The sequence below is a fragment of the Camelus dromedarius genome, chromosome 17 (assembly GCF_036321535.1).
Source record: "Camelus dromedarius isolate mCamDro1 chromosome 17, mCamDro1.pat, whole genome shotgun sequence".
NCBI classification, from domain to species: Eukaryota; Metazoa; Chordata; class Mammalia; order Artiodactyla; family Camelidae; genus Camelus; species Camelus dromedarius.
The window spans coordinates 12853775-12868819 of NC_087452.1; positions in this window are offsets into that span (position 1 = coordinate 12853775).

Sequence of the window (15045 nt, forward strand, 5' to 3'; positions counted from 1 at the left end):
AAATTAAAGTTGGAAGTAGCTAAAATAGCACTTTGGCAGAACTTTTTTTTTCTCCTTTTCTCATAAAAATGCATGCATACATATGGGGAGTATTTCTTTTTTCTGAATCTTTTTCTAGTGTTAAATATCTTCAAGTAAACAGAAAAAGTATACATGATTTTCATCTATCACTTCTGAGTATCTGAGAAATTGCAGGATATGGCACTCACACTTAAGTCATTCTTGAGATTTTTAACACAAAAAAATAAAACCATACATACTACTATTACTAATGAGTAATAATTTGAAATAATTTCTGATCCTGTCAAAATATGATACTTAAAAGCTATGTAGACCCGTAAAAGAGTTGTTCTCCCTATGCCTGTTAGTTTGTTTCTTTCTTCTATTATAGGACATTAAAGCAGCTTTTAAAACAAATTTGTGTCTAATAGCCATACTCTGTAGTGTGATTGGCTAACCATGTTTTTAGTGAGCATAAAAGTCTAGACTGCATTGAAGAAAAACCTGGTGGATTAAAATCTAAATCTTAGGAAAATTACTTTTATGTCCAAATAATTTATTTTTATATCATTTTTAAAACATGCTTCCTAGCATAGTGAAAATTACATAATTAAAAATAAAAACTTCTATGAATATTTCTCAGAAAAGCTGCCACATTTTAAAAGTAGTAAGCTAATGTAAGATAAGTAGACCCTAGTCATTTTACAAATCCTAGCCTAGGACAAAGCTTTTGTCTCTTTTCTAGGGAAGAGAACTATAACAGAACTAAATGGAGATGATGGAGATGATTTTATGTCAAACTGGTCAATCCGGCTTTTCTGCCATAGGTTGTGTTTGGGATGCTCTATATTCTAGGTCTTTGCTGAGTATATCATTTTGCAGAAACTGCATTATTGATGTATTCAACCCACAGCTCCAGCTTAGACAGGGACCATATCAACTAAACCATGATTTTGTAACATCCAGCTAATCTTAAAACTTAAAGATGTTCAGATATTAGCATTCTGCCTCTAGATCCTTGACTCCCAACTTTAAATTAAGGATTATCTTCCTTTGGTGGTGAAGTAGGAGATTCTTTTGGTACAACCCAGCTGTTAATTTCCCCAATCCAAGTAGAAAATTAGTTACATGTCCTAGCAGTGACAAGACAGTAAATATAAGCTAATTGCACTCATTACCGTGGCAGCCACCCATTGCGGCTACTATTTTGATTATAGTCTTTTCTGTAGTGGGGAAGAGGTGATAAGGTATGAACTGTTGTACTGTGAACGATATCCAGACTCTATAGGTCTGCATTAATATGACCCTTAGCTCTCTCCCCAACTTCATCTTATACCACTTTTCCTCTTGCACGACCCTCTGTGCCAGTGTTCTCTCAGGTTCTTAGACAGAGCTGCCAGTTCTTACCTTAGGACTTTGCACATGGCACTGATGGAGAAGCCAGCAAAGGTGTTGTTTCAGGTAGAGTCCTTTTGAAGGTAGCTTCATCTTGAGCTCATGGGATGTTGGGAATTCATACTCACACAACTATCAGCCTCTGGACGAGAACCTGAGTAGGAGGGGTATGTAAATTCCCAAGCGCTCTGGCTTTCCATGTCTATGGGCAAAGTGTCTCCAATAGCCCTGGAGGGACCGCCAAATAAAGACTTGCAGGTGTAGCTAATTGAAATCAAAAGCACACTGAAGCTGGAGGAGGACCACTCGGAAATGAGAAATGGGAAGGAGTATGGGCAGTAGACCAGTAGGGTCTTGTGACATCCATCCATATAAGTAGTGTTTTATCTCTAATAATGATCTGTTCTGAAGTTTTCCCTTTTTAGCTATGCTCTGCTAAAAGAAAAAGTGTTACACATCAATGGATTGTCCAAATAGTATTGGCAATTGGAGTTGTAAGTATGGAGTATAAGATAAAGAATTAAGGCACAGAGGAAGAATCAAAACATTATCAGTTGTGACAACAATGGCAAAGGGGATCTAAAGCACAGTGAACACACAGTTCCTTAAAAATCAAGGGTAAAAGAAAACAACTGATGGGGGTCAGTGAAAGAATAGTCTGTCAAATTGATTCCCAGCTTAGGAGGCCTTTTCCTCTGCTAGAAGGAACACTCCTTAATCATTCTGAGAGTCCTGCTAGCAAGAGAGGTATGCTAATTGGCTGCCTGGCCCAGTTTTCTAAGATTGAGCAACTACTCCGTTTCACAAACTGTGTTTCTTGTTTTGCTTTTTTTAAACAAAAGTCTATGTAAGCAAGGAGAAAAACAACACTCTTTATACATTCCAGGTAAGAACGTCTTAAGATATAAAAGAGAATTGGTAAAAATATATTGAAAAGAGTAACAAAACAAGTTTACTATTTTTTCAGTCACAAAATTGGAAAAAATACCACACACTGATGCATAAGGATTGGCTAAGACAATGCTGGGACTTGGCTGGGACTCGGCTGGGACTCTGGTAGTGTTCCCTTTGGACCCCACACCCCATCTACAACTAGGGTGTTATCTGAGTTTCACAGTTTCATATTTATTCTGTATTTTTTGCTAGAGCCCTGGTTTAAGTAAATTAGGGCAGGTTATTTGCAGTTCCACATTCATTCTGCCTTCTTTTGGAGACAGCACAGCGATTTCCATTTAGGGGATCACTTGCCTCCCATTGTAAACAGTATGGCGGACCTGTCGGTCAGGCAACGCACTTCTTATAACCGAGAAGTGCATATGAGATTCAAACCAGGTCAAGCCAACGTCCTCTCCATCTCCTGCTGGCCTCTGAGTCAAATGGAGGAATTAGAGAACAGAAGGAGAGTTGGAGCTAAAACATCTTAATGCCAGTGGTCAGGTAAGACGGAATCCCACTAGCCGGATAGGTGGAATAGCCATTGTTTCTGCCTCATCTCTGGTACCTATTTGTTTGAGTCTATGAACTACACTGTGATTTTACAGTAAACTTAGTTGATACAAATAGCAAAGGGTGCTTAACTAACCTGTGTCTTCTCTGCTAAGGCACAAGCTAAACTTCAGTATCAAAGCTCTTTGTCATTTGATGCAATTAAACCTTAACTGGGTAGAATTCTAGTTTTAGCCTTGAAATATGGGTCACTGGAGGTAAGTTTTATGAGGGCACCACACAGACCCTTGCAGAATGTTTGTTATATAGCAGGTGCTTAATAAACATCACATTTCCCGATAGTAAATGGTGAAGAGAAGTAAGTATCGTATGAGTTATCTTGAGCAAGTCATTTAATGCTCTGGGCCATTTTCTCCTTAGTAATGAGATGAAAAGACTTGATTTGTAAGCTGAAAAATCCTATGCTCCTTTAAAATTCCCTCCCCTCCTTCAATGTGGCCAATGATTGTTGCTTACTTTGTGCTGAACTGTAATCTTAATTCTTTATATGCATTACTTCATTTAACCTTTATGAAACTCCTATGTGAAAAGCATTAGTATCAGTTGGGAGTTCATTTGATGACAAGAAAACCATGGTATACTTGCTTAGACCCATTAATTTTTCTCCCTCCACAAGAAATCTAAGTGTTGGTAGCTGATGTCTTGTTGATGTTAAATTAGGACTTTTCCCCACATGTTCACAAGATTGCAGACCTAGCTCCTTGCATTGTGTCCTTGTTTGAGGAAAATAAAACAGAAGAAGGTAGGACAGTCTACATCTTGTTTTTGTTTTTGTTTCTTCACATCAAGAAAGAACTTGCTTTCTTCATAACCCACAGCTGACTTGCATTTATGTCTTTTTGGCTGGAACTGTTAAATGGCAACTCTTAGCTTCAAAGGAGCTGGGTGAGAGAAACAGAGTATTTAGTTGGGGATATTTAGCCGGACGTATTTCCAGACCTCAAATTGGGGTTCTGTTGCCAGTGAGAAAAGGAAGGATAGGTGTTTGGAAGACAATTGATAAGGTCAGCTGAAATACTTTTTAATTTTTTGTTTTATGGTTGAGGAATGAAGGCACCAAACAGGATAACGGTGTCATACAGCTAGTAAATGGTAAAGAGAGGAATCTGAAGCTAAGAAGCCTGGTGGAGAATCCAAACCTTAACAAGGGTAGGGTCATGTCGGCAGCCTTAAGCAAGTAGGTCATGGGGCCCAGGCCAAAGTTCTCAATAGCTTACACCTGGTAAGAGGCAAATGTACGCATGCGCCAGTAGCGTAAACACTACGCATGCGCCAGTTATGTAAGCCTTATGAACAAAGACGTAAAGGTACGCATGCGCTAGTAGCATTACGTAAGCAGTATGAACAAAGAAATACTGCACATAATAGATAAAAGCAGGACAAGTGTGTCACTCGGGCAGCGCCATCTTGTTGAACCAGAAGAAAGTGCCTAGTGCCGCCGCCCGCTGCGTGCGCCATCTTACTGTACCGCAATGAAGTGCTGTTTCGCTCCATGTCAGCTCCTTGCATAGTCTGTTTCGCGGCATGTCGGCTCCTCGCGCCTTTTTCCAGGTGGAGCAGCTCACCTCCTGGAATCCCTCTTCGTCCCGCCTCCGCTGACAGATCAGTACACCACAGGACCACAAAGGGGGCAGCCAAGCCTGCTTAGAATGCCCAGCTGTTTTAATAGCTAAGTATACAGAAACCAGATGGGTCAATGGGGCCAGATTTTTAAAGATGATTTGTAAAGCTTGTTAATGATGACAAAAATATTTTTGTCATGTTCTTAATGTGTGTTCTGAGGCTTAAATCAGTCTCCATTTAAGGAAATTACATTAAATCTTTCAGGTACCTGTATTTCAAGATCATAAGCCACAACATCCCGGTACAAATCATAAGCTTTTGGGGTGAGTGTAGTGCAGTAAAAATAGCTTAGGTTTGAGAGGCCAAAACTTAGCTTAAAGGATGACATATTCTTACGTAAGCCTGTATTAGTAAATTACAGTGATCCTCAGTTTATTTATGTGTTAAGGGAAATGATAATAGATAAACTATCTTTTCAGAATAGACTAAATGCATACACGATGTTAGCAGAGTACATGAGCACACTGTAGATATTCAATAAGTAACACATGTTATTTGAATTATTTATGAATATTTCTCAGTTTCTTATTACCAAAAATACATGTACTTTATAGCACATATTTTAAAATCAAAAAATAAAATCACCAGTAATCCCACAATAAAGCAATAATAATCAATACGATTCTCATGTAGTCTATCCTGTTTTTTCTATTTGAACATTTATTGGACTAATACATGTCCCAGATAGCTAATCAGTTTGTACAGAAAATCTCACTTATAAAAAACCCTCAGTCTATATAGTCTCATTCCTCATCAAACTTTGTTCCACTTTTTAAGGAAAACTCAACTTCTAGATAATGTGATTATGCAACTGTTTCTTCATCTGTCAACTGCTGAAAATATCTGTTGACTCCTCAATGTGAAAAATAAAGATTTAGTTTGCTTATACCATACTCTTTAATTTTCTCCTCCAATTACATTATAATTATTCTAGTTATTACCTTTTCAGCATTAAATAATATACTCAAACTTAAGTCTCTGGTGCCATTTTAGCATTCAGCAGTATCTCTTGACTTCTTAAGATTAGAATTTTATTTCCCTTATTCTCTCTTCCACTTTTCTCTTTCTACTTTCTCTTCCATGTAAATGTATTACCTTCTGTGAGTTATCCTTTAATTTGTATGTTGTTGATGTTTCAATATTAGTATTTTATATGCAACCACAGATAAGTTTATTACACATTGCCCTAAGGTTGATGCTAAAAAGTAGTTGCACCTCTGATGATTCTATAAATATCTTTTGATTATGTAACAAAGTACTATAAGAAGATTGTGTTGGTTGTCCTCTGATCCGGTATCTGCGTTCTGTGTCACGTACATGAGAATGTTCTTAGCATCAAGTTCAAATCACCTCCTTTAATTGCCTGAAGCTGTTGTACGGGTTAATTTGCTTTATAATTGGATCATGACTGTCTTATAAAACTTTGTTTTTCTTAGAATTTATAACTGGTTTTCCCCTTTATTTTATTCATTATTTTCCTTTATACATTCATGCTTTTCTCAGTTTCTAATCCTGCTGTCCATTCTGTGCCTTCCTCTTTTCTGGATACCTTCTTCATGAAGATGTATTTTTAACTGGAAATGGTTCTATAATCTAGGTCATTCATCCACCTGTCATTCTGGTACTTCTCATCAGAACTTTCTGGGTTGAGCCCACTGTTTTTTGACTTCATGTGTTAATTTTTCTGGGATTACTTTGTGATTTTGACACTTACCCTGAAGTGACTTTTAAAGAATGCTTTGTCAGAAGAAAGGCACCAATGTCATTTCCTATATTTTTAACTAAGTTTTACATTTGATTTGTAATTTGACTTGTCTAGAATTTTAGGTTGAAAATAGTTCTTCTCCAAAAATTTGCAATTCAAGACCTCATAAAATATAATTAGGTATGATTGATTTTTTAAAATTTGAGTTTCTGAGGCCTTTATAAAACATTTCAATCTGAATTTTTTTTAACATTTTTTATTGAGCTATAGTCATTTTACAGTGTTGTGTCAAATTCCAGTGTAGAGCACAATTTTTCAGTTGTACATGAACGTGCATATACTCATGGTCACATTTTTTTTCACTGTGAGCTACCGCAAGATCTTGTATATATTTCCCTGTGCTATACCGTATAATCTTTTAAATCTATTCTACATATGCCTGTCAGTATCTACAAATTTTGAACTCCCAGTCTATCCCTTCCCACCCCTCCTCAATCTGAATTTTAGTGCCAATTCAGTTCTGGAAAATTTTCTTTCATTAGTTACTTGACAGTTTCCTTTGGTTTTTCATTCTGTCTTGTTTTGGTTTGTTTCCTCATATGCTATTTTCTGAGGGACCTCCTTTACTGGTCCTTTGTTAAGTCAAATTATTTGTATTTATATCTCTCTTTTTTTCAATTAAAAAAATTTGCCATTAATATTTTAAGCTTGGCAATTGTCTTGTTCTCTGATTGTTTCTTTTATATGGCACACTTTGCTTTAGAAGTTTAATACTTTCTTAAATTTTCAATTATAGATGGCATTATTTTTACATTCTCTTCTGTTCTCTGAGTTATCTGTCTTTGCTCCTGAAATAGATTTTATGCCTGAGTTTCTTGGTTTTTCTTCACTCTGGTAGCTCTCCTCATAAACAAGGTTTGAATTTAAGAACTAAGTAGAGAACGTGATCTACCACTGTTGCTTGATCCTTAACTTTCCTCAGTCTTTGGTGTTTGGCAGAAGAATGCTACCTGGGGTTTTGCCTGATGGTAACTATCAGATGCCTATGGTCTAAGATTGGTCATAGGATTGCTATTTGATTTAGCTGTTGTGTATAATAACTATTTGCCCCTACCCCTGACCACACTTACTGTCACTGACTACACAGCTTCCAGTAACCCATAAAACAGATTGGCTCCCAAATCCCTCAGTCTCCAGTGTTCCAGGATGTGTGGCTTCCTTCATATTGTTCATCCATTAATCCACTCCCATCTGGTTTTTAGCTCTCATTCAGTTATAAGTCACCTCCAGTTACCTTCCTTGTTAGGATATAATCATTTTATTTCCAGTTGAAACATAGGAAGTAGCCAATGTTTTAACCATTTTTGACTAATAGAAATGGCAATTCTAAATGGTTTAACTAATGTACTACGTCCTGTAAGCTGTGCTTTCCCTTCAGCATTTTTATTTCAGTCAGTTCCCAGAGAGGATGGAAGGCAATGATTATAATAGGCAGTCCATCTTAAATTGGAAGCTTCTATTATTTTTAATGGGAGTATTCAGAGGGATGTAATTGAGCTCTGCTGAATTATAAACCTGACACAGCCTGTTCCTTCCTGCTTGGGAAGACTGAAGTAGTCGTATGATAAAGAAGAGTATTTTATCTACCCAACAGTTTTTCTACCTAAGATCCTGAATAATTTGCAGATGTTATTTAATGTGATACTGGGCAGTTTTGGCCTGGTAATTCTTCCTTTCATACTAAAGGTGGAAACAAACCAAACATCCCCCAAACACAACAAACAGAAATTTTAAGTGTGTGATTTTTTCCACGAAAAAGTTAAGCTCAGATTAAGTCCAAAGGTGAAAACTCCTGACTCTCTTCCTTGAAAGAGAAGCAAAAACTTAGCCATGGTTCTCTTGCACAGACACCAATAGAAGACACCACAATGCAGCCATGTGGTTAGAAGCCAGGAGCACAGAGCAGTTGTTCCCTGGTCTGCTTCTGTGGCCACAAGATGGACAAGCTGAGATCACAGGCCAGCGCTGACGATGTCAGATTTAGGACCCACGTGAGGCTGCCCTGCCATTGTCCTCAGATTTGCAGCCCTGCTCCGCTTTCTGCTGCCAATAAGAAAGATGATGTGGAGGCAGCTTTGAAGAATGCAGAGCATGTGTGCATGTTTTCAACCTTACATATGCAGGAACCTCCCCAAGACCATAGCAACAAGGCCCTGATATGCCTTCGTATCCTCGGTGCCTGTAGTCAGAGTCTGAGGTGTCCCGTGGGATGTGACCCACCCTACATTCCAGGAAATGGTTGACGCACTGAGTGCCGGTTAACACTTCATTCATGGGCCAGTTTATTTTTCTGTATTGAATTGATGGTTTCACTTAATACTTCAAATGAATTCTGCAAGGATCAAACTTTTCTGCTTTCACTGAAGATGCTTAAAATCTCAGATCAACCTTTATTCTGCCACAATAAAGGCAGTGTCTTAATTTGATTAACTGCCCAAAGTATGAATTGATACCATATTCTGGTTCAAAAAAAGATAGGGGGCTCTGAAAATGTTGGTCTAACTTAGATTGCAGGTGTATTCTGAATTGAACAAACTTGGTAATGAACTATGTTTCAGTTGTTAACAGTTATGATAGAATGATAACAGAAATGTGTTGCTTTTGCCAATCCACTTCAATTTTCCTATATTCTGGTAGAAGCTCCCAATTTTACTTTGATGGATTGGTCATTTAGTGGAGTGGTCCATAATGGTATCCTGGACCCATCTTAAGTGGACCTATAATCCAGATTTTTCCTATTTCACCCACTATAGAATGTTAGCCTTGAGCAGAGTGATTAAAAACTAAAGAGAGTTTTAGCTGATTTATCCCAGGGGTAATGCCCTGAGTACATTGATCATACTTGCTCCCCAGATTGCTGAAAGTTTGTTTTTGTCCATCACCAGCCTTGTTCTTCAAATATTTCTTCAGTTTTCTGAGCTACCCCTTAAATGTCAGTACATTTATTTTCTGCTTAGGAGAACCAAAGTCTGATCCTGGAAAACTGTTACAAAAATGTAATGACCTATTTAAATTGAGTATCCAGAAAACAGGAAAAACAGGTCTGCTACACAAGTCTTCTGATTGGTGGGATCTTCTTTGTCAGTTGTAACACTGCGTAAATGAACCATCTCATTCAGCAGTGCTAATTTTGGGGTAATTCTGCCACTGAGTTTAAATACATCCTTTTTTAATGAATTATGTATGACTCAACCATCTCAAATGCAACAGACGGATAGAACTGCCACATGATTTCACATCACACACATGGTCAGGTGGACACAATGCCAAGAGAAAAAGTCAGAACAAGAGAAAAGATTGCAGAAAAAATGCTACTCATTTTTGTCTTCCTCTAACTCTCTGTATAAAAGCATTATAGTGATAGTGACAGCAAAATGACATCATTATGCAAAAGAGGCAGTTAAGGAAGCAAGAATAATTTTAAAGATGGGCAGAGCTAAAGCAAGTGTATATAATGTGTCTTAAAGAAACAGGGAAGGAAAAGGATGTGTGCTTCTCCAGGGACTGAGAGTGAGTCTAAATTAAAACAGATCTTTAAAAAGAAAGCAAGACCCTGTTCATCAGCTTTTATTTCAGTAGAAGGGTCCTCTCTGGGGAATATTTTCTCTAGTAGAAAAATAGGATACCAGGTGCTGTACAGACAAAGCGAATAGTGTCCTGACTCTTCAGATGTTTGAGGTGGGAAATGGGGATGGATTGAAAATTATGAAACGCAAAATTCACTATGAAAACGACCTGAAGATCTGTTGACATTAACAAAGTTGAGGGAAAGTTGCATTTATAAAGTTTTTAAATTAAAAACTACTAATAATATTGCTTTGAACTCCCTAAATCTTTTTCTTCAGTGACATATATTTACATATACGTAAGTCGTTTAAACTTCTTACTAATACTTACATTAATAAATGTACATATAACACACACATAAATATCGTGTAGGCCATATATCTTAATACACATAAAACATACTGCTTGCAAATCTCTGACCTAGGGCAAATATCTTAAATGTTGTTTCTTTATCTATGACATGAAATTAAGTATAACACCTACCATATTGACTTGTGAGGATTAAATAAGGTACAATATAAAGAGTAATTAGACTTAGAGAAATGGAAGTCAAAACTGCAATGAGGTATCACCTCACACCAGTCAGAATGGCCATCATTCAAAAGTCCACAAATGATAAATGCTGGAGAGGATGTGGAAAAAAGGGAGCCCTCCTACACTGCTGGTGGGAATATAGTTTGGTGCAGCCATTATGGAAAACAGTATGGAGATTACTTTAAAAACTAAAAATAGACTTACCCTATGATCCAGCAATCCCACTCCTGGGAATATATCTGGAGGAAACTAATTTGAAAAGATACCTGCACCCCAATGTTCAAAGCAGCACTGTTTACAATAGCCAAGACATGGAAATGACCTAAAGGTCCATTGACAGATGACTGCATAAAGTAATTTATATATAAATATAAAATGGGATGCTACTTAGCGATAAAAAAGAATAAAATAATGCCATTTGCAGCAACATGGATGGACCTGGGGATCATCATTCAATGTGAAGTAAACCAAAAAGAGAACGAAAAATACCGTATCACTTATATGTGGAATCTAAAAAATGAAAAAAAAAAAGGACACAACTAAACTTATTTATAAAACAGAGACAGACTCACAGACATAGAAACCAAAACTTATGGTTACCAGAGGGGTGGGAAGAAGAGGGTGGGAAAGGGATAAATTGGGAGGTCAGGATTTGCAGATACTAATTACTGTATATAAAATAGGTAAACAATAAAGTCCTGCTGTACACTACAGGGAACTATATTCAATACTTTGCAATGACCTATGATGAAAAAGAATATGAAAAGGAGTATGTATGTGTGTGTATATATATGCACACATATATATGTGTATGTATATATAAGTAAATCACTATGCTGTACACAAGAAATTAACCGTGTAAATTGACTATACTTCAATAAAAAAGTAATTGGAAAATATGCATATTATATAAATGATAAATTTGATTTTTCTTTGGTTGAAAATTTCTCTAACCCCTTTATTATTACTGCAATATTGCATGATAAAATCAGTGACAGGAAAATAATTACTATTTCACTGAAATTTTTTCTGAGTTAAGAACTTGAAACTTTGTATTGCATAGGTTTTGATATGGTAATAGACAGGTGGGCTCCATGCATTCAGTCATTAGAATAAATCATTTTAAGAAAGCGTTTTGTGTCCACTGGTGTGCTACGTAAAGCAGCAACAAAGATGAAAACAAGTGTATCTGCTCCATAGTCTCATGATTGTGGCCCAGGAGTTGAGAAAAAAGTTTAAAGGGTAGGATTTAGATGAAAACCCTCTGTGTACTATTTAAACATAATTCATATGTTTTGACTTGCATGATCTCACTTAAATGTGAACTCTTAAACACACAAAAACTCATAAAGATCAGACTTGTGGTTATCAGAGGCAAGCGGGGGACAGGAAGGGTAACTGGAGGAAGATGGTCAAAAGTTAGGACAAACTTCTAGTCATAAGATAAATGAGTAGTGAGGGTGTAGTGTACAACTTGACAATAGTTAATACTGATGTATGATACATTGGAAAGTTAAGAGAGTAAATCCTAGGAGTTCTCATCATCATCAGATTTTTTTTCCTTTTTCTTTTCTTCTTTTTATTGTATCTATATGAGAAGATGGATATTACCTGAACCTATTTTGGTAATCATTTCACAATATAAGTAAATCAGACCATTATGCTGTATGTCTAAAACTTGCATGGAAATGTGTATCAATTTTTTGTCAGTAAAACTGGAAAAAATTAAAAGATACAGGTTGACTGTATAAGTGAAAAATTGTAGTATTAAGTTTCCAAAACATTGTTAAGTTATAGAGAATTTAAAATGAAGTGTGTTCTTGGATAGAACATTTCTATAAAACAAAGACATTTCCTCTGTATTTCAAAAATATAGACATTGATCTTGTTAATAACTTCCCCTTTTTACCAGATAGAGAATATTTCATTTTCTTCTCATGTCAGTGACTTCCGTTTAGATTCTTTTCCTGTTCCTATAAGGTGCTCATTACAAATGAATGGACCTGAAAATAATATAAAGTGCTAAAGATTCAACATAAAGAGCTTATTATTTTAATCATCCAGAGGTTTTAACTTGAGTACCTAGATTGTCCATTTATATTAACCACATTGTTAACCTGTTAAATTGTGTAAACCGTATCATCACATCCTTCAGTATGTTATTGGATCTTTATGAGGTCTTGTTGCTAGATACCATTTCCATCATCATTTGTTTCCTTGTTCATTTGTTGCCCAAGCAAAAATTATACTCTCTGTTCCTGTGTTTGAGGATCTCCAAGGTTCCTAAAGACTTGGTGAAAGGCTGAGTCCACCATAGAGCTGCAAATATGAAACATTTGTGTTCTGCTTATTTCCTGGACCACATTCCCCAGGCTTCCCAGTCATTCCCAGAAGCACTTTGTATTTATTTAAGAAATTTCCTTTTCACATAAATCACTAGAGCATAATGCAGTTGGTCACAAATAAAAAATATGATGGATACAGACAGAAACAAATGTTTAAAATTTCCCACTATATGCTAGAATTGTTGAAGTTCTTTGAAATATATTAACAGCAACAAATTATGACACTTTATTCACTATGTTATTATTTGTCACAATGTTCATTTCTACTGTGCACATACTGAAACAAACTTATTCTAAAACAGTATAAAATGATTATACATTTCAAAATCCTTTTGTCATAAGACACACCAAAAGTCTTTCTTCCTTTCCAAATAGCTGAGAGCATACCAAGCTTTGCCAAAGTTGTGTTAATGAGAAAGTAAAAAAGTTTTCATAGCCTGAAGCACATCCCCTTGCTAATATTGTTATAAGCTTGTTTAGTCTTTACAGCAAATTTCCATTTGTGGTCCTTCTTAGCAAGAAGGCTGGGAAATTTTTGCAAGAGCTCATCATTTTTCTGTCTCTCTCATGAATTTTGAATAGATAAGTATCTTGCTGTGCCATTCAGTTAATCTGAAACGTTCAAATAAAGTAGACCCTTGGGGTTGCTGTACAAACATCCACCCACAGGATTGGATGTAGAACAGTTCTGTGTTGCTTGTGTTTTACATTTGCTACTCATTTCCAGAGCCTGACCTCAGCTGATAAACATTTTCACTTTTAGTTGAAAGGAAAAGAACTGAAAGAATCCTGGTCTCATTTGGGGCCATGTTATAGTCACAGCTGCTTAATGTTCCCGGTGCCTTTCTTCACACCTAGAAATGTGTGAAGCAACCTTGATAGTGTGCTGGGTAGTTTGTTACTTCTTAGTATGCTTGCTTATCTGTGAGTCGTCCTGTCAATAAGAAAATGAAATTGTGCTCGGAAGTCAGTGATTAAACAGAAATCGCTTCCTAATCATCTTTTAGGTAAAAGCAAGTCAGAGCTCTGATTACAGAGAGCTGGCCATTTCTTCTCCTTAGGATTCATCCTATCTTTTTTCCCTCTCTCTTACACAAAGGATTTCTGAATTAGGGCTTAGGTTACATTTGCAGATGCAAAGTAGAATTTCATATGGGGAGAAACCAAATCAACTGCCTGGAAGGGAGGAAAATAGAGTTTACTTTTTATGGGCAGGACACTGGCTCCCAACACCTCCCGCCATGTCTGCCTTCACCAATTATTTTCTAACATGGGGAGAAGCGCTCTGTCCACAGACTGCAGTGGTCTGGAGAATGTCCATGTTTTGGCAGTTGCAGTCCAGGGAGTAAAAAAACCAATGGCTGTACTAGAAAACCATGAATTATACTTGTGATATGTTTAAAACTGGGTTCATTCAACTAGGGTGCTAGTTAAAATCTGTGTTTCATCTGTTTGTTTTGCCGTGAATCTGATTGTAGAAGAAAAAGAAAAGCCTCTCAAACAAAAGAACAGTAAAGAGAGGAGACACTTACAGCAAGCAGCTTGGGACTCTTATATCTTCTTTGCAATATAGAAATCCAGTTTTAAAGGGCTGTAAATCTCTAAATCACCTGTGACCACATTATGAAGCTAATTCAAAGTCAGCAGTCATTCCGGGGGTCATTTTTTATCCTGTATCAACTTGATGTGATGAAAAACACGTAGTGTTTAGGATTAACATAATGCTTTATGACCATGAGACTACAGAGGTGGCCTGTGAAGAATTAACATAGCTAATTTCTCCACAGTGAAAAACATCATTTTGCTGACCAATTCTAGCGTCCTAAGCTAGAGGAGAAGAAACTTTCCTTCTCATAATTGGTGGATGATCATCACTAACAACAAATGAATACTTGAGTCCAAACTAAGTTGATTGAAATCATTTCAAAACATAATTGAATATTATGGAACCAAGTTACAGGGATCTCAGAAAGCGTAGTGAGATACCACTGTGTTTCCACCACAATGGTGGGGATTCAATTAAAAAATTAAGAAGATTGGTAACATCAAGTTTTAGCAAGACTCTAGAATAAATGACAGCCTTAGACTGGAGACAATGTGAATTGATCTCATGATTTAGACTTATTTGTCACTGTCTACTAAAGTAGGATATATGCACACTCTGTAACCCAGTAATTCAATTCCTTACTATACAATCAATAGAAAAACATGCAATGTGCGTCAGAAGATATGCACAAAAACATCTGTAGTAGCGTAATCCTAACAGTCCCAAATTGACAAAGTCAGTAGTGCATCAGTGGTTGAGATAAA